A 21,667-nucleotide genomic window follows, 5' to 3' on the forward strand; every position below is an offset into this window, starting at 1 on the left:
CATCAAGAAATACATCATTGTTGTTATGAAAACTACATAGTTATGTATATAGTTTATTACTTATTGATTAACATAAAACCTACACTTGGGAGTATCTCCTCCCAAATCGAATATTGTTAAAAAATCCAAAGTCCCTTCTTTCCCTTTTAACAAAATCCAATTAGCCTTATGTATTTATGTTTTTAATACTTTCCAATGACATTAAGTTAGAGAGTACATCAGTTCCAGCATTGCAGGTTCTTGAATTTTGATGAAGCATTGTCATCCTATTGTCGTGGTGCCTGTAGGATCTTAGAGCTTTAAACTACGTCAGATATTTTATAAGCACTAAAAACTGTAAAACGTTTTTTTTGTAATGGCAGATAATACGAGCCTATATGTCTAATTTATGAAGTGTTCACTCCCAATATTACCAGTAGTGGACACTGCATTTTCTATCAGCTCGTCCTCATTAAATCAAATATGTGGCGGGACTTGCATATCTGGGGTAAATTCACATAGTATTTGGGTGCCGTTAGTATCAATCCTTAAAAGTGAAACAACCCCAGCGTAACACAGGCACTCCTGATGGTATTTAGAGGAAAACACGTTGCAGTCTTGCAGACAGAGACATTTTCTAGCAATATTGCGAATTCATGTGCAGCCAATCACCACTGGTTTTGTCTTTCCTACCAAAACATTAATTAAAGCAAATACTTTTGGTAAAGGTTGCGTACTGCTGTGACTTCCCGCAAAGAACATACACATTTATGTAGTTTGTGTGAAACCAACTGACCTATCCAGGTCTCTACAGACCCGAGGGACATAAGACAAAGGGTGCTACAGCACACTTTCTACTTCCCATTTATCGTATCAGACTTGACCAAGATGTTTCCTTGTGGCTCCTCTGTCTCTCTCAAACTGTCCGAATTGCCTTGCATAGGCGATCAGACTGGAACAGAGCTCAGTGAGAGACTTGGAAATTCATTACCATGCCTTTGGGGGAACATCAGCTGACAAGGATCGCAATGCTGAAGCTCCAACAAAGTCTGGTGGTAGAAGGAAAGCATGGGACTCATCCAGTGCTTTAAATTATCTGGTACTGTCCAGTACTGAGTACTTGAGCGTTTTTTATTTGCAAGGAGGAGTACTTGCACTTCTCAGCACTGCTACCATACATTTAATGGAAGAGGACCAGTTGTGGCTCACCACACACAGAAGGGGCGGGGTGGCTCACAGGGGTGGTGGGAGGGGAATACAAATTAAATTAGTGAAAAAAAACCACTTACCTCCATCGCCGCCACACTGCTCCATCTGATCCTCTGCTGGTGCAGACACAGGCTTCCAGCCTGCCCTGCAGCCAATCCTGATGCTGCTCAGAGCAGCGTCAGGATTGGCTGGGAGCGCCCAGCTAGGGTATTCCCAGGCAGACTGGGAGCCTGTGTCTGCTCTCTCCAGCCTGGCAACTGTGTTGCTGGGCTGGAGAGAGCCTACTGCGCATGTGTGTTTGGCCAACCTGAAAAGGCCTACAAAACATACAGTTGCACAGCACTCCCCCTCAGCGCTTGTCACGGACTGTGGCCCCACCCGTTTTTACCAAAAAACTATAATAAACACAGATTATTAGTGGTTTTTGGTAAAAGGTTTGCAGCTGCCGCTGCTGGCGGTGGGGCAGCCCTTCTCCGCCCTAATGGAGGATTCACCCCTGGAGAGGACCAACACTTCTCAGAAGCAAACAAGTACTTTAGATAGTGAGTTCCTCCACTGCTATATTTCCATTTAAAACGCTGGGCTCATCTCTCAGCACAGCAGATGATTCCCTGCTCCATCTGACTCCCCTCTTACCGCATGGAGGCTCTTGTTAATTATGGAAGCACCAGAAGATGGAGCGTGTGACTCCTCCTGGTCTTGCTTCTGTCAGCTCACACCCTAGTGCTGGGCACTGTCGGTGAGTTTGGAAGGGCAGGGTGGGACTCAATTTGAGTAGCATGACAATCTAATACATGGGGCAGAGCGGAGGTCTGTGCTCCCTGACCCTCAGGGCAATGTCAGAAGGCCATGCATTTTTGAGTCATTGGGTCTGGATCCAGCCAAGTAAAAAACAATAAATCACCCACCAACTTCCATAGGAGGCATCCATATTCTCCATAGGAGGAGTTGAACAATTAAATGACTCTGTTTGTATATTTTTTCTCTTTATTCTCTCTTAAGTCACTGCAAAACTTGCCGGCCACATTTGTTGTGGACCATTTAATGTTTTCGTAAACGAATGTGAAACAATCACACCAGGACTTTCATTTCTAAAATCATATTGTAGCATTTAAATTATGTAACCAGTATTGAAACTCATGTTGCTGATATGCTTTATATGTAACCTGCCAATCGTTTGTGATGTACACTGCTTATTTCTTTTAAATTTGTTTTGGAGTAAACTGCTTGCATGAAAAGTGGGTCTTTGTGCCTTGAATGTGCTATATAAAACTACAAAAAATGTAAGCAAGTAAATATAATTAGGGTCGGTGCAGCAACAGCTGCTTTTTTTGTTAATGTTATCCTTTCCTGGATCACCCTCAATTCAAGAGAAGCTGATTTTGTAGGGCCCCCAGTCACCACTTTCGCTTGTTTCCATAGGAGACAAGCGAAAGGCCAGGAGAGCATGGCATCTCTTGGAGTGACAGTTAATCAAACCCACTAATACTATTGATACTGGCAGGTCCTTCCCAGAGATCAGAAGCACCTAATGATAAAGAAGTAAGAGCTCACAGAGAGATGTGGGATCTTGTTAGCTCCAGATATATATATTTTTAAGTAGAGTTGTAAAATACTCAAGGAGGGCATCAAGACTACCTACAGTATTTTAAGGTCTAATAGAGGTATCCAGCAGGTTTATAGTAATTATTTTTTAATATGTAGGGTATATGGGTGGGATACCTTAAAAAGATGAATATATTAAAATAGGGACCAGAAAAAGGAAGTGAATGATGACAAGATGACAGGAAACCAAGACGCCAGGTATGTGTTTATTTGCAGGAGAAGTGATGATATTTTCAGGGCAGGAGTTGGTGAAGGGATACACCTGGTATTTTTATGGTTTCCCTGTGACACCTTTCCTTGCCCATGAGGGTAGCTGTGTGTGTAAGGGACCCTATGTGAATATACAACTTACAAATGTCAATGGGGAACATTTGCCAGCGTATTCCATAGCTTAGGATTCACAAATGACAAGAATATTTCAGATCATGGGTCCTCATGATGCAAGGGCTTTTGAACATAGGACCATGTGGTAACATGTACCTATAGTCACACATTCATCCAGTGTGCCATGTTCAGTTTTAGGAGTCTGTGCACTTTACCCCTGATAAACTGCTAAACTGCTTGAACTCTCTCCTTTAAACATGGCACAAGTGGCCTACACCCAATTTGTAATTTAATTGTAAGCCCCTCCTAAAGAGGTACTACAGGTACCCAGGTCCTATGAATGAAATATTGTTAGTGTGCCTGCAGTGCCGATTGTGCAATCCGCTTAAGATGTCTTTTAAAACATGTCTCAGGTCTGCCATGGCAGCCTGTGGGCAGATTTAAACTGCTATTTTCACCTGGCAAAATAGACCATCTGCCAGGCCTAAACCTTTCTTTGTAATGCATATACCTCCTAGGATAGTCCATACACAGCCCAGAGGGCAGGGTGCAGCGTCTCTATCAAAATATTCAATATGTACTTTCAAGTTTTAAATGTCTTGGTAGTGAAAAATTCTTAAATTCACTTTTCACCACTGCAAGGCCACCCTCTACCATAGGATAACATTGCATTACCTTATTACATTTAATAAGTGATAGCCTTTGATTGGGTGCAGATAGGAATATTGAGTTTGGTCTCTAAAGTTTTTTAATTTAAAAACCTACTTAATGGTAAAATCAGAGTGCCAGTCACAATTCTGAAAATGCCACTTTTAGAAAGTTGGCATTTTCTTGCCCTAATCAATTGGTACCTGCAGCCTGCTCCTTCGTCGCATGACTGGATGTCAGTGGCAGTTGACCTTTGTGTATTCTTCCCAGACAGCTACACAATAGAGACACTGGGTGGTGACAGGTGTTTCCTCGGCACACTCACAAAGATCTTCACACTAGGTCATTGTGCACCCAGACAACCTGGGGCTAGGGCAAGTAGGCAGGAAATTGGAGATGCTTATTTGAGGGGAATGCTCTAGAAGCTTCCCCGACTTCAAAGGGGTCACTAGGTATAAAAATAAGACTCTGAGGTCAACTGTTCACTTCACTTCTGGACCAGCAGAACAACTCTCAGAGGACTGCCCTGTTGTCTGTGGCCTGCTGTGTACCTTAGTAGTCTGCCCTGATGTACCAAGAAGACTGCCCTGCTGACTGAAGCTGCCTTGTGTCCTTAAAAGGTTGTTCTGCTAATTGAGACTTGCATTCTGCTTGCACCCAGGACTACCAGAGTAACTGCGAGGGCTTGTTGGTTGGGTTCCTGATCAAAGCCTTAGGAACAGAAAAGCTGCAACTAGCTGGGACCTCTACCTGGACCCAGACTGAATGAGACCTGACCATCCAAATGGTGCCCTGCCAATCTCGGAAGTGGGGTTAAAGGTCCTGCATCAGCCTTACTGAAGGTTTCACTAAATCCAGCACAATGCAACACCATGCAGTCCATGCACCAAAGACATAAGGTAAAATTCTCAGTGGGCCAAACTTGATCCTGTGCCCGGTCTGCACTCCATCGCAGTTGGCCTGAACTTGTGACTTTGTTCTAGTCTAGCGTGACCAGATACTTACAGTTGGTGCTTTGTGCTTTTGGGGCCACTTTTATCTAAATCTGTAAAATTGCATATCTCCAGTAGTACAGAATGCATTTTTGTTGGTTTGGTCTCAAATAATTTATTAGAATTCACTCTATTTTCTCTAAATTATGTGATATTTTTCAAGTGTTGTGTTTTTTTAACTTTATTACTGTTTAAGTGCTGCATAAATAGTTTACACATTGCCTCACAGTAAAGTCTAGCTAGTTTTGTGTCAAACTACCAGAGTGTTAAGCAAAGGCTAATTTAATGATTTTTTGTGGTTCACCCTGACAATAATTGTGACTGCTGTTTAGAAGGGCTCATACCCCTACTCAATGAACAACTCATTTTCTCACAGTGGTGATTAGTGGTGGGATCCAATACTCAGTGCCATACATTGATTTGTGTAACACTAAAACTTGCTTTTCCCAAATTTACTCCCATTCCACCGGATGGCTAGTGCTTGTGAGCTTGCCTTCCAGTATTTAATTTGAACTCAGTAACCTAGAGAGCTGAGCTGTAGCAGAGCTCAGAGGATTCTGCAAGGAGAGAGGGCTGCTCAGAGCCTGGGAGAAAGTCAGTCAGTTGCAAACCACAGTTGAGCAGGAAGAGTATCATACCCACCAAGACACAAGTTCCAGAGGATAGGATTCCTTCTGGCTGCAATTTTATGCTACAACGATCAACAGTAATAGCAATAATGAGTTAGGGGTGTCTAGATGTGTCATCATCACTAATCCTTAACATTATGCTGACCCATTAAAAACTTAAGGTAGTACTCAAAATTCTTGACATTCAACTACCCATTTATGCCCAAAATATTTCAATAATTTATCAGACTGCAAATATATGATGCTCATCTGCTTTTTCAAAATTGTGCTTGAACTGGTCTGCTTCACTTTTGTGACATAAACCTGGTGTGGAGGTTTAGCAAATCTGGGTCAAGGTGTGCTGTACACAAAATAGTATGGAATGTATCCAGCTAATTTGTGGCTTCATTTCCAAAGCTAGGGCTTGATGGGGAGGGACAGTGGGATGGTGCACTTTGCTGAGTGCCAAACATCACAATGTGCAGGTTTGCATAAATATTCATATTTAATTAGACATCTTAAAAAAAAAAAACATTGCACAATCGCGTACGAAAGATTCAAAGGATTATATGATGACCTGTAGTTAGAAGAGGTATATTAACAAATACTAGTGGCAGCAGTAGCCACCTCTTCTAAGTAGCCCTGTGATACCCACAGCAGAAATGGCAAAGCCACATTTTTACTGAAAAAATACATAAAGGTTATAGTGACATTATAGTTAGGTTTGAAAGCTCTGAAGTTCACTAGTTAAAGTTTATCTGGTCTACCATAACTTACATCCTCATATGCACTACTTATGACCTCATATATTACATCACATATTGTATATTAAATTACATTATTGATGACATCACTGATGACATCTCAAATTGCATCACCAATACATTCATTAATGAAATCATACAATCATTGTGAAACCAGAGGATTTTTGGAATTCAGCACACAAAAGCTGTGGACAATTTTCCATTCACCTTCATGAGATTACCCTCTTAAAGGCTTCACATGACCTGCAAATTTAAGTCACGAGGTTAACAGGTATACATTTACTACTGTAAAGATGCTTTCTGTCAGGGTCTATGGACAATGTTCCATAGTTAAATAAAATACACTGCACACATTCCTGAGATGGACATAATAGCATACAAAATAAGACCTATTTATAACACCACTATGAACCAAACTACCAATACGTGCAGTACTCCTGTATCCTATGTTATATCTACAATGTCTTAAATCTTTAGTGAAGTTCAGGAAATAAACATGCATAGCTTACAGAATTTGTCTATGTCATTTTATTACAAATACTTAACATGAGCACATGTCTAGATATTCACTGGTTGTTAATGTATTGTCAACATCAACCTTGGCCTTTCTCACAGACTTTTTTAGAACAAGCATTAGTGATTTGTAAATGTTGCAATACATATGTTTTATATATATATATATCTATATATACATATATAGATATATATATATATAACTATATATATATATATATATATTATATATCTATATATACCTATATATATCTATATATATATATATATATGCAATTACACTTGTTTCCATGGCGTACCCTATTTCCACGCTGTGGACACACATAAGTACAATCAGTAACTTGGGTGTTATCACTGATGTCCTTAGTGATTACACTTGAGATGTCATCAGTGGTTTCATCAATAATGTCATTTAAAATGCCATGACTGATTTAATATATGAAACAATAAGCAGTGCATCCCAGGGGGAAACGTTAACTGGGTAAACTTGGAGGGCTTGTTTGGCTTTTGAAAGTTAGTTTGTCCTTTATTGCAACACCAAACTATGACATCAGTATGACATCACTTCAACCTTATTTTTTTAGTGAAAATATATATATATATATTGTTTTTGCTGTGAATATGTGTGTGTGTGTGTATATATATATATATATATATATTTATATATATATATATATATATATACACACACATATATATACATATATACACACACATATATATACATACATATAGCTATACATATATATATATATATATATATATATATATATATATATATATATGTATAGCTATATGTATGCATATATGTGTGTGTGTATATATGTATATATATGTATATATATATATGTATTCACTTAAAAAACAAAGGTTACAGAGACGTTATAGTTAAGTTCTGAATTAACTCGCACAAAATGAGAGAAATTCAGCAATTATGGCTAGAGTTATTTCAAGTACCGATAACTCACGCCCTAAGGTAAGTATAACTCACGTCAGTAGGCCAGAAGTTATAATTTCTTTTTTAAACAGAACTATAACATTTGAACCAAACATCTTGCTGGTGTTACACCTTGAGGTTATTATATGGAGAAACCATTTCAATAACAAGCTTTCTCTGTCCCATTATGGAATGGAAGAGAGATAGGGAGAGTGACAGGACCACTGGGGAGCCTGAAGGCCCCTGCAGTCCTAGCTGGTTCTTGACTCACGCAGATTTTTGCAAGATTTTTTAAAAAAAAATGCTTTTTAGCCCTGGTGGGTTCCACCCCACGAGCAAGGACAAATATGACTGCTGCCAAAATACTGCAGCAGCGGCGTATATCTGTTCACCATATTATGACACACACACCAATTGTCATGTCACCATTCAACCGCAGACAGAAGTCAGCTATATCAAAGGTCAGTAATAAACTGGCAGTATCCAAACCTACACAGTTACGCCAACAGAACAACGCCCATCACATTATGACCCACGAATCACCACGGCGGACATTCAACCACTGTAACCCATTGGCGGTACATACCGCCGTGGTCAAAATACACACACACACATACAAAACAACACTAAATTGGACAATTTAAATAACACATACCTGACACCCATACACACACCACATCCACACACCCACACTACTATAAAATACACACCCACACTACACACAACCCTTTAAGACTACAAATAGTTGCCACCACAGAGAGACAGCAAGAACACTCACACAACCAGAGCCACATACCACTCACACCAATACACCACATACGCACAACACATCACACCCCAAAACATTACCCTACACACCCTTACCTACACACCTTACACAACAACCATGGCACCACAAAGACACCCCCGATTCTCAGAGGAGGAGCTATGGGTCATGGTGGAAGAAATCATCAGGGTAGAGCCTCAGCTATTTGGAGCACAGGTGCAGCAGATATCTATAGCTAGGAAGATGGAGCTATGGCGGACAATCGTGGAAAGGGTCAACGCCATGGGACAGCACCCAAGACCAGGGATGACATCAGGAAGAGGTGGAACAACCTACGGGGGAAGGTTTGTTCTATTGCAGCAAGACCCCAACTCTCAGTACAGAGGACTGGCGGTGGACCCCCACCTCCTCCCTCAAAAATAACAACATGGGAGGGGCAAGTCTTGGCAATCATGCATCCTGGGGGCCTAGCAGGAGTAGGAGGAGGACTGGACTCCGGTAAGTCAAGTCTATACTACTACTACCCTCCTACCTGCATGCCATCATATACCCCCACCCTCATCCTCACCCTGACTCCCATTACTCCACCAACTCCCACACCCCCCATCATCATATCTCACTCACCCAATGCCAAGCCCTGCATGCCATACCAATGCATGGACACCACTCACAGCCCTGCATGGACACCTATCACTAAAGCATGCACACTAGAGGGAATCAGCTAGCCCACCACATACCAACTTACACAAGTGAAAGCTGCCAGGGCCAATACAACCAAAGAGGGCAACCCACTGATGCTCAATATGTCACACACAGAAACAATAACACTTCATTTACATCCCCAGAGTTATTGCAGCCAATGTTACCGGAGAAGAGGTGCCAGCACTATCTAGTCCCCCATCTGAAGATGCCCACAGTGATAACAGCAACTCTGGTTGCCTGGATCTGGATGACCAACCTGGCCCATCAGGGACCTCTTGACAGTTGGTTACCCAGGCACAGTCACACACCACCACAGAGCCTCCCCCATCTGGAAACACCATCACAGCACCCACCCAGCGTACCCACACCTATGTCCCCAGGACACGTCGATCAGCAGTGTGTCCACCTCTACAGGGACCCCAGGGCACACTTCATACCCAAGACAATCAGGGACCTGGGGTCAGTGGCAGTGGGCACACGGTTCAGGGGACAGAGGCACAGGACAACAGGGAAACTGGGAGGAGTGCTGTGCACCAGGGGGAGGACAGGCCCAGGGAACCGACTCTCCAGGAGGACCTCACCGAGATCCTCGGAGCATACCAACATTCCCAGGACACAATGTGCCAGATCTTGGACAATGTTCAGGAGAACAGACGGCTGCAGGAGGGACAGTACCAGGGGATCAGGGAGGACTTGCAGGCCATCAACACCACCCTGGTCTCCATTGCAGGGGTGCTGGAAGACATGGCCAACATAATGAGGGAGGCAGTTTCACAACAGCTGGCCCCTGACATCTGAACTGCCTTCCACCTCCGCTGCCACTAGTGAACAGGAGGTCCCGCCACAGGACCAACAGGCCACCAGCACCCCTCCCCCTGCAGAAGGAGAACCACCCTGCAAATGTTCCCTGCGATCCAGGCAGAAGCTAGAGACTATTGCCAAGACCCTGCCAGGAAATAAAACTCCCTGATTGTCACCCTTGTGTCCCGCTCTGTCACCCTGTACACCTTGAACTGCCATTGTTCCCCTTCCTATGTCCCCATGGACAATGCACCTGTGCTACAAATAGACTGGAACTGGAACAATACCATGGACTTTCCTCCATCATCAGTCCATCCCCTTGCACTTGCCCCTCTACTTTTTAGCACTTAAATAAACACCCTTTGAAAAAATACAAGTATGTAGTATGTCAAACTTATTTTAGTATGTATTCATTTAACCGGGTTCAAACATTGCAATTCAAATATACAGTAATGTCCCAACAGGAAAGACCTGTAGTTGGCTGCAGTGATCACACCAGGAGTGATAGTGGGGCACCAACATCTGTAAAATGAATTGCCAAAGGGTACAGTCAGTGGGCATAGAAGTGGGAAATAACAGCGTGCCAGTGCCAAAGGTAAACAAATAATTGACAATGAAATGTGAAGTAACACTTACTGACCTGTGTGTCATTGGAAGTATTGTCGTATCACTGCTGTTCTGTTGTCCTCATCCTCATCCTTTTTCTCCTCATAGTCACTGTCCACAGGGTCCACTGCTGCCACAACCTCTTTCTCCTGCAGAAAAAGCACATGGCTTCTCAAGGCAAGGTTGTGCAACATGCAGCATGACACGATTACCTGGCAGACCTTCTTGGGTGAGTAGCACAGGGATCCACCTGTCAGGTGGAGGCACTGGAACCTGGCCTTCAGGAGGCCAAAGGTTCTTTCGATTATCCATCTTGTTCGCCCATGTGCCTCACTGTAAAGTTCTTCTGCCCTTGTCCTGGTATTCCTCACAGGGGTCAGCAGCCACAATAGGTTGGGGTAACCAGAGTCACCTGCAAATATTGAGAGACAACATTTAGCCACACACTATCCAATATGGCCAACACCATACCCATACACCAACACCTACCGAGTGGGAACCTGGGCTCATCTATTAGCCACACCCTGTGCCTCTGTAATTGGGCCATCACATTAGGGATGCTGTTATTCCTCAGGATAAAGGCACCATGCACCTTAGAATTGACATGGGAGATGCACTGGTCCGCCAAGGACACCATCTGTACATTCCTGGAGTTAAAACTCTTACGATTTTGGTACACCTGTTCATTGTGTCGGGGGGGGCACATATGTAATATGATTTTCATCAATTACACCAATTATGTTGGAGATATGTCAATTGCATAGAAGTCAGCCTTCACTGTGGCCAAATCCTCCACCTGGGGAAATACAATGTAGCTGCACATGTGTTTAATCAGGGCAGACAATACTCTGGTCAGCACTATTGAGAACATTGGCTGTGACATTCCTTCTGCCAAGCCCAATGTCACTTGGAAAGAACCAGTTGCCAGGAAATGGAGCACTGATAGAACTTGCACAAGAAGGGGGATCCCAGTGGGGCGACGGATATCAGATATCAGATCAGGCTCCAATTGGGCGCACAGCTCTGTGATTGTGGTCCTGTCAGGTCTATAGGTGAGGATGATGTGCCTGTCCTCCATTGTTGCCAAGTCTACCAGTGGTCTGTACACGGGGGTATGTCTCCATCTCCTATTCATCCTCAGCAGTAGCAATCTATGGGGCAAAAGAGTGAGGAACCAGTCACAAACTGAACATTGGAGCCACAACAGTACAATGCATGATGTCAATTTGTACTGGGTAAGTGGGATTTGTCCTGTATGTCCAAATTTTAACTGTGACGCAGTTATTATCCAGGGCCTCCCCCTCCACCCCCTGAAATGGCGTCCACTTGTCCTGTATGGAGGGACAGATGGAAGTGAGGTCATTCCGCTGACTTGTGCGCCATTACGGGAGGCGGTCGGGAACCGCCATGCAACTCCTCATTGGTTAACATTGGGCCCTATGGGGTACAGTGGCCAATGGTGATGTATGCACCGCCGTGGACATGACCACCATTTTCTATATGATTCCTCACTTCCTACCTCACCTTCAACAGGAGAGGACCTACACTGCATGTGCTGCTGTGACTTGTGTCTGGAACCTACCATGGCCAGTGTGACTGGGAAAAGGGCCCCTGCCTTCACCTCAGCGGAGTTGGAGAGACTGGTGGATGGGGTCCTACCCTAGTACGGACTGCTGTACGGGCCTCCAGACCAACAAGTGAGTACAGTGTGAGCACTATGCATGTGGCATGAATGTATGGAGTGGTGTGTGTGAAGGCCTCGTGTAAGGTGGGTGGGTGGATGTCCTCTGGGCAGCATATTGGTTGTGTGCTGGGCCATGTGTGTGCAAATGGTGATGTGAAGGGGTATGGTGGGCCATAAGTGTAACAGGCAGGACTGTCTGACTGATACTATTTTCCTGTGTGTATTGCCTCTGCAGGTCAGCGCCCATCAAAAGAAGTGTATATGGCATGCCATTGCCAAGGACGTGCAGACCCTGCAGGTCTAGGTCAGGCGGAGCATCCACTGTCGGAAACGGTGGGAGGACCTGAGATGCTGGGCATGGAAGACGGCGGAGGCCCAGCTGGGGATGGCCTCCTAACGAGGAAGGGGTGCCCATCGAACTCTGACCCCCCCGATGGCTGCATACTGGCAGTGGCCTATCCAGAGCTGGATGGGCCCTTGAGGGCAGCACAGGAGTGTGAATACAGTGGCCATCATTACAACTTACACATGGTAGGGTGGTATCCGTGTGGGGGATGTGTGTCAGTGGGTGCCCCAGCCCAGGCCTGACATTGTAGAGTAGGTCCCCTGGTGGCAAGGGTCCTGAAGGGATAAACATGCTACCTAGCTTGTAGGCATCCACAACTGGTCAGGGCTGCGTGGGTCCCAGGTGTACTGCATTTGGTGGTGTGTGTCCCCCTCATGATTTGGTGGCTAGTAAAATAACTGGTAGGGCAATGCATAGTGCGTAGGGCTGTTCACTGTGTGTGAGAGTGGTGTGTACGCCAACGGTGGTGTTGGTGTCTCCGCATCATCTGGCGGAGGAGCAGAGGCACCAGTGACGGAGGGAGCTGCATCCCACAGGAACCAGGAGGCAGAGTCCACCGACAGTGAGGGCACCAGTGGGACGGAGGGCGAGGGGAGAACCACGGCAGAGACTGGAGGGGACAGTTCAAACTCTGATACCTCCTCCGATGGAAGCTCCCTGATGGTAACGGACACCTCTGTGACCACCCCAGCTACTGGTACAACTGTCACCCCGTACCAGCACTGTCCTCCCAGCAGCCCCTCAGCGAGTTGCCTGTGCCTGCTCACCAAGGAGGGTGGGCATCTCCGTTGCCCCAGGCACCCCAGGCCCTGCCCCAGTTATCCCTACTGCCCTGAGTGAGGAGGCTATTGACCTCCTGAGATCCATCTCTGTAGGGCAGTCCACCATTGTGAATGCCATCCAGGGGCTGGCAGCCTAAATGCAACAAACAAATGCATTTTTGGAGGGCATTCTCACTGGCTTGGCGACCCAACAGAGATTGATCCAGGCTCTGGCCTCCTCTCTGATGGCAGCCATTGTCCCTGTTTCCACCCTCCCGCCTCCAACTTCATTTTGCCAATCCCATTCCCCAACCTATCCCAAGCACACAGACAGATGAGCATGCACACAAGACAACACACAAGAGTGGCACAGGCAAACACAAGCACCACACATCATCCCACAGGCACTCACACAAACACCATCCAGATGCAGACATGCCAACATCCACAATTTCCACTGTCTCCCCTCCTCTTCCTCCTCCACCTCCCTCCCAGTTACGTCTACACTCACACCTGCATGCACTACATCCCCATCCACTACCAGCATCACCACTACACCTAGCAGAACACACACCTCACTGGCAGACACCTCCACAACAGCCATGCACATGTCCCCTGTGTCTTCTCCCATTGTGTCTGTCCCCCCCAAAGTACACAAACGGAAGCACTCAACAGCCATCCACCTCAAAACAGCATCCAGCCAATGCACCTGCACCCAAAATCAGCAGACAGACACCTCCTACAAACACTCCCTCTCCTCCCCTCCTAAACCTTCTCCCCCTTACCACCCCAATGTCCCTAAGAAGCTTTTCCTCTCCACCATTGACCTCTTCCCTATCCCTCCCTACCCCTGACCTTCACATCTGGCCAGGGTGGCAAAAACCCAGGCAAGCACCTCAGCCACCCAGTCCATGGGCCCAGTAGTCTCCACACCCACTCGTGGTGGGAAAGGATCCAGGGCACCTGTGCAGAGAGTGAAGGAGCCTGTACCAGGCAGCCTCAAGGAAAGGGTGCCAGCCTCAGCTGCTGCCCAGAAGGGTTAGGAGCCAGCCCCAGCTGCTGTCCGAAAGGGCAAGGAGCCAGCCCCAGCTGCTGCCCGAAAGGGCAAGGAGCCAGCCCCAGCTGCTGTCAGGAAGGGCAAGGAACCAGCCCCAGCTGCTGCCAGGAAGGGCAAGGAGCAAGCCCCAGCTGCTGGCAGGAAGGGCAAGGAGCCAGGGGCAGGGACTCAGATGGAGCCCCAACCACCAACCTTGGTTGTGCAGCTGTCAGAGGCTGCAGGGGATGGGCAGGAGCTTCCCCCAACCACCAGCAGCAGCAGCACCACCACCACCACCAGTGGGCAGCCATCCGAGGCTGCAAGGGAGGGGTAGGAGCTTCCCCCCCCAGCAGCAGCACCACCACCACCAGTGGGCAGTCATCCAAGGCTGCAGGGGATGGGCAGGAGCTTCCCCCCACCAGCAGCTGCAGAAGCACCTCTACCACCACCCACCGACTCCAGCCTCCCAGGATCAGGAGCACAGGGCACTATGTCCCCTCCAGAACCAGTGGGTAAGACACCCAATGACCCCAGTCTCCCCAGGATCAAGAGCACAGGGCATGTTGCCCCCTCCAGAGCATGTGGGCAAGTCACCCTCCTGAGAGACTGTGGTCTTGCACTCCCCAGGACCATGCACAAGGCTTGTTGCCCCCTCCAGAACCAGTGGTCTTGTTCCATCTGCCGGCTGAGGTGCCCCCCCATTCACCATCCTGCTGAGGTGCCTGCTATTTTCCAACTGATGCCCTTGCAGTGTTATCTCCGTGTTGGTGCAGGTGACAAGTGGGGCCTTGGACTTTGGCCTGTGTCCCACGCACACTGAGGGCAGTGTCCTTTGAACTGTACATTTGTATATACCAGTTACATTGCATATTTCTTATTTCCACTGTGTTGATCTTATTACACTCACTTTGGTAAATTCATGTTGTCCTTTCATTTTTCATCTGAGGTATGGGGTACAAATGTTTTGGTAATACAGCTGATTGTGTGTATGGTTTTGGGGTGGCGGGGTGTGTTGTGTGTGTGTGTCACTCTCTTTTTCCTCCCTCCCTTGTGTGCTAGGCGGCTGTACTCACCGTCGCCGTCTTCGCCGTTGTTGGTGTTCGTGGTGGAGCAGCACGTAGAAGAGCATTGGGAAGACATGCAGCTCGGGCTGCATGGCGGCGAGGTTGTTCCCTGTGTCTCCAATGGTGAGTCCTTTCACTTCTGAGGTCTGTTTCTGCCAGGCTTTTGATGTTGTTGATACCGCCCCGGAAAAGGCGATGGATTGCAGGGTTGTAATACGGTGGGCGGGACTTTGGGGGTCATTCTGACCCTTGCGGTAAAATCCGCCAGGGCCAACGACCGCGGGAGCACCGCCAACAGGCTGGCGGTGCTCCCTTGGGCATTCTGACCGCGGCGGTACAGCCGCGGTCAGAAACGGAAAATCGGCGGTGTACCGCCGGTTTTCCGCTGCCCTGGGGAATCCTCCATGGTGGTGCAGCTTGCTGCGCCGCCATGGGGATTCCGACCCCCATATCGCCATCCTGTTCCTGGCGGTTTTGGCCGCCAGGCACAGGATGGCGGTATGGGGTGTCGTGGGGCCCATGGGGGCCCCTGCAGTGCCCATGCCAATGGCATGGGCACTGCAGGGGCCCCCATAACAGGGCCCCACCAAGATTTGACACTGAAAATCGCGACAGGTGCAACTGCACCCGTCGCACCCCTTCCACTCCGCCGGCTCCATTCGGAGCCGGCATCCTCATGGAAGGGTGTTTCCCGCTGGGCTGGCGGGCGGCCTTCTGGCGGTCGCCCGCCAGCCCAGCAGGAAACCCAGAATACCCGCGGCGGTCCTTTGACCGCGCAGCAGTATTCTGGCGGTTCCAGCCAGGCTGGCGGCTTCCGCCGCCGGCCGGGGTCAGAATGACCCCCTTTGTCTTTTGCCTGGCTGTAGGCGGCTTCCGCCGTGGTGGCTGTTGTTTTCACCTTGGCGGCTGGTGTGGTAAAGCGCCTGTTTATCTGAGTTATCACTGCCATGGTCATAATTTGGCAGTAATTACCACCAGCCTGTTGGCGGTATTACTGCCACTTTATCACTGACCGCTAGGGTTGTAATGAGGGCCTAAATCTGAAGGTAATCTTTTACCGAGGCCTCCTGCTTGCTGTAGCCGAACAGGGCTTCATCACGGTCGGCCTCAAATCTTTACTTTGACCTGGTCGAGGTGCGACCAGATATTCTGAGTGGCGTTTTTAGTTTTTATGCGCTAAAAAACATTTAGGGGGTTATTACAACTTTGGAGGAGGTGTTAATCCGTCCCAAAAGTGACGGTAAAGTGACGGATATACCACCAGCCGTATTACGAGTCCACTATATCCTATGGAACTCGTAATACGGCTGGTGGTATATCCGTCACATTTGGGACGGATTAACACCTCCTCCAAAGTTGTAATAACCCCCTTATTCTTTTAAAAGTCATAGCTCCAGTTCCCCTATCTGATTTTAATCATTTTGGTGTCATTTTAAAGACAAAAATTGAATCTATTTTTAACAATTGGAGTTCGATTTTTATTGTATTTTGTGTTTTACTTATTTACTGTTTTGTGATTTTCATATGCTTTACACACCTGTCTCCTAAATTAAGCCTAAATGCCCACTGCCAAGCTACCAAGGGTTGAGCTGGGATTAATTTATTGAGACCTGAGTGGCCCTAGTGGGGTTAGTGGCCTATTGCTAAGTGTAGGTACTTACCTGTCTTTACCAATTTTCCAGTTTCCAACAAAGAGTACCAAGGTGGGGTGTGTCCATGAATTATAATATATAGCAAGGATGAATTAGACATTTACAAATAGATGATTTCTTCCAATGATTGAAACTGCATATAGTTAATCTATCAGTTTTATTAACTTTTTGATGTATTATTATTTTAGGAATATTGATTTATCAGGGATTGCAATTATCATACTCTTGGATTGATCATGGTATAATTGTTGAAGACGTGAAAGGAGTGAGAAAAGGGAGGAGATAGGTCATTAATTATAATGTATTCTATTGACGAATAAGACACAGCGATATAATGAAATGTCCTCAGGTCACAGAAATAAACATCGGAATGATCATGATGGGTCATATCACACATTGATGAGAATAATGTGAATGTAAATTATTGTGGTAGCACTACTTGAGAAATGTTGAATGAAGTGAAATCCTTTGCCTCTCTATTTGGGGTCCAGGCAGGACAATATGGCCGCCATTGTTAATAGAGAACCGGCAGGGATGTGAAATGATGAACTTAGTCCTCTGTCGATTACATTTTTTTTCTTTCAAAGTATGTTTTCTATGTTTACATGAAGAAACCAATCATGGGTGTTTAAAAGTGTTCTTTACAGTGAGATTCACTGACATTGACAAAGGCTTTACGCCACAATATGTGTCTGCACAAAAATAAATCAACATTGAACTGCCCCATGAGTGCCCGTGTTTCTCTTTGAGTCAAGAAAATCTGTTTGGATTTAAGTGTGCATCATCCTTGTAGTATGAGTCACCCACTCTCCTAGCAATTGGCAACTGTGGGTGAAGTTCTCAAGTGAATATGTAGGAGAATAAAATTAAGCAATGTAAAACAATCAAATTTGCAAGGGATCAATAAGATTATGAATACTGTTGGGTCCTGACTTTGCCAAAAATTAGGAAGGGCCAAGAAAACAGCTTCAGCAGACAAAGAATGTGAAGGTTCTTAGTGCAAGGATACCTCAGAATCAGAAGTAGAAATTGACTTTTCTGAAGTGAGAGTATACGAGAGCAGTGATTCAGCAAAGTATTAGTACGGGCACACATTTTCCTCAAGAATATAAACTAATAAGAGAGACTTCGAAAAACACTCCCCAACGTGCACGCCCTCCGGATCCCAAATCAAAAGAACTAGAAGATGGCAGAAAGGGTGCAAAGAAGTCCTTGCCACAAAGCTACTAGAAGCCGCGAAAGGGGATTTTGCAGATGAGTGAAATTAACCTTATGGTAGTGAAGCTCAGAAATAGGACTTTAACAAATACAGAAGTTAAACTTCTACCCCTGGGTTTAACTTTCTGTTCATCTTCTAAACTTGATTACATACATAATCGATTTGTAAGAAAACTGAAGCTTAAAAATGTACATCTGTTGCACCCTAAAAGAAATTTGAATATTGAAACCAGGGTCCATGAACCCACTGATATCTTGACAGGGGAGGATTTACAGACATTAGGAATGCTACAGGAATTGGAAGATATGACACCCACAATGGCAGAAGATACTCCGGATGGCAACTTGACAACTTTGGAGAGAGCCGGTTTTGTACAACACAGCGGTCAAAGTGATGTTAGACCCAAATCCAGGTGTATCCCTTGGACACCACATGATGCCATTGACTGCTTCCATAAGGCAGATATAAGGGATTGAGTTACATTTCAAATCTAAGACAGTTACCATCATGATAAATCCAGTTTCAGTTTGATGAAAGAGCAGTGGCAAGCGATATTGGACTTGAAGAATGATCCAACAACAGTGGTGAAAAAAGCGATAAAAAACGATCAATATGCTGTCAGAGTCAAGGATAACTTATCTGAGTGACAAGATAGAAAATTAATCCAGTTCGTCCAAGGAACTGTTCAAAGTGATGAACAACTTCATGAAGCCAATAAATACCCAGAAGGGACATACACCATCAGTGGAGTGGTGCAACACCTTGGCTAATTTATTTTTAGAAAAAGTGAATAACATCATACGCACCCTACCATCAAATATCAACAAAGATCCGTTTTTATGATAATTAGATAAGGACTCTTGCTAATAATATATTGTCTGCTTTTCCAGAACTTCATATTGAAACAACTAAAGAGATCTTTAATACAGTCAAATCAGGAACTCCTCTAGACATTGCACCTCCAGACACACTAAAAAAAGGAGAGGATTTGTTGTTAGTAGAGATGACAGATATCCTTAATTACTCCTTAGAAAGTGGTTTGGTTCCTCAGTGGTGGAAACATAAGATAGTAAAACCCTTTTTAAAAAGTCCACAGCTAGTCCTTTGCTGCTGGAAAACTATTGTCCTATTTCTCTCCTCCCCGGGGTAAGCAAGATTCTAGAAAAACTACTTCCTAGTCACCTGGAAACTCATTTGATCTTGCACCCTATTTAAACAGGGTTTAGACCAGGAAATACTACAGAGATAGCCCTCTTAGCTGCTATGGAAGAATTAAAATCAGTACTGGACACAGGCGGCTCAGCAGCATTGATCCACCTAGATCTGAGTGTCACCTTTGATACGGTATCGCACCCAATCCTCATTCAAAGATTGGAGGGGGTCGGAATAACTGGAACTGCCTTGAGATGGCTAACGTATTTCTCAAAGTCACATAGTTTTGAAATATTAGTGGTCTCTCTCTTCCATAACAGTCGCATTAGACTGTGGAGTGCCTCAGGGATCTTCATTGAGTCCTACCCTTTTTCATCTATATACGCGTCTTGTGGCTGAAATTGTGCAAACATATTGGTTTGCGCTTGTTTCATATGCAGCAGACATTCACATTGTCGTCTCATTAACTACGGACATCAATAAAACCTCCCAGCAGCCAAATTCTTGTCTCTCACATGTAACCAGATGGCTGTCGAACAACCACCTCAAATAAAATGGAGACAAAGCTGAAGTGTTGGTGATGGATAAGAATTCCTCTGTCTGGAATGAACTGAGTTAGCTGAATGAGTTAGGGAGACTTCCAGTACCCTCCTCGTCAGTGAGGAGTTTAGGTTTCTGGATTGATGAAAAACTTACCATGCAAATGCAAGCAAACAAATTGACAGCAAGTTGCTTTGGACTTCTTCGTGCCTTAAGAAACTTTGTTACTTGGCTCCCTGCCAAGTGTGCAGAACTGTAGTTCAGGGCCTTATCAATTTGTGCCTGGACTACAAGAATTCACTCTATCTAGGTATTCCCAAATATATAATCAAACACCTTCAGATAATACAGAATGCTGCAGCCCTTATGCTTTCTAAAATCTGCACTGGCAGCCCTTCATTGGTGACATTAGCAAAACAAAATGATGATGGACGGAGTGCTGACAATGCAAACACTCACCCCCAGTCACAGATCTGGGTTTAATCCATCGTTTTTTTGCTGCCCATGCCATTCCAGTTTGGACCCAGCCATATGCAAATCAGTCTTGACCCTGTTCCCTATGGGAACAGTCCAGCCCAAACTGCCAGGCCAGGTCTTCCCTGGACTGGAAACAAGCATCCTGGGACCAGTTTCGGGGTTTCACCCCTCATCAGCCAGGCTAGCTTGAATCCAGTGGCATGGGAAGCAAGGGACCCACGTCTGGGCATACCCTTCCCACTTAGGGCGACATTAGCAAAACAAAATGATGATGGACGGAGTGCTGACAATGCAAACACTCACCCCCAGTCACAGATCTGGGTTTAATCCATCGTTTTTTTGCTGCCCATGCCATTCCAGTTTGGACCCAGCCATATGCAAATCAGTCTTGACCCTGTTCCCTATGGGAACAGTCCAGCCCGAACTGCCAGGCCAGGTCTTCCCTGGACTGGAAACAAGCATCCTGGGACCGGTTTCGGGGTTTCAAACTGGGGTGGCATGGTGAGCAAAATAATGGATGGATTAAACCCAGATCTGTGACTGGGGGTGAATGTTTGATTGGTTCCGCATTCCGTCCATCCAGTTACGCTATCCCACAGCGTTTGTATTTTGCTTTGCTTTTGCCGCCCTAAGTGCGCCGGGTATGCCCAGACGTGGGTCCCGGGCTCACTGTGCCACTGGATTCAAGCTAGCCTGGCTGAAGAGGGGTGAAACCCCGAAACCGGTCCCAGGATGCTTGTTTCCGGTCCAGGGAGAACCTGGCCTGGCAGTTCGGGCTGGACTGTTCCCATGTGGAACAGGGTCAAGACTGATTTGCATATGGCTGGGTTCAAACTGGGGTGGCATGGTGAGCAAAATAATGGATGGATTAAACCCAGATCTGTGACTGGGGGTGAATGTTGGATTGGTTCCACATTCCGTCCATCCAGTTACGCTATCCCACAGCGTTTGTATTTTGCTTTGCTTTTGCCGCCCTAAGTGCGCCGGCTATGCCCAGACGTGGGTCCCGGGCTCACTGTGCCACTGGATTCAAGCTAGCCTGGCTGAAGAGGGGTGAAACCCCGAAACCGGTCCCAGGATGCTTATTTCCGGTCCAGGGAGAACCTGGCCTGGCAGTTCGGGCTGGACTGTTCCCATGTGGAACAGGGTCAAGACTGATTTGCATATGGCTGGGTTTAAACTGGGGTGGCATGGTGAGCAAAATAATGGATGGATTAAACCCAGATCTGTGACTGGGGGTGAATGTTTGATTGGTTCCACATTCCGTCCATCCAGTTACGCT

The 21,667-nt window shown here is 46.0% G+C and overlaps 1 protein-coding gene across 43 annotated transcripts in view; it reads right to left on the bottom strand.

Moving 5' to 3' along the window:
* Nucleotides 1–21,667, bottom strand: part of TRDN (triadin) — a 1,868,677-nt gene that overhangs the window by 223,780 nt on the left and 1,623,230 nt on the right. The window lies entirely within an intron of this gene.

Source organism: Pleurodeles waltl, chromosome 5, assembly GCF_031143425.1.
Source record: "Pleurodeles waltl isolate 20211129_DDA chromosome 5, aPleWal1.hap1.20221129, whole genome shotgun sequence".
In the NCBI taxonomy this organism is placed as follows: Eukaryota; Metazoa; Chordata; class Amphibia; order Caudata; family Salamandridae; genus Pleurodeles; species Pleurodeles waltl.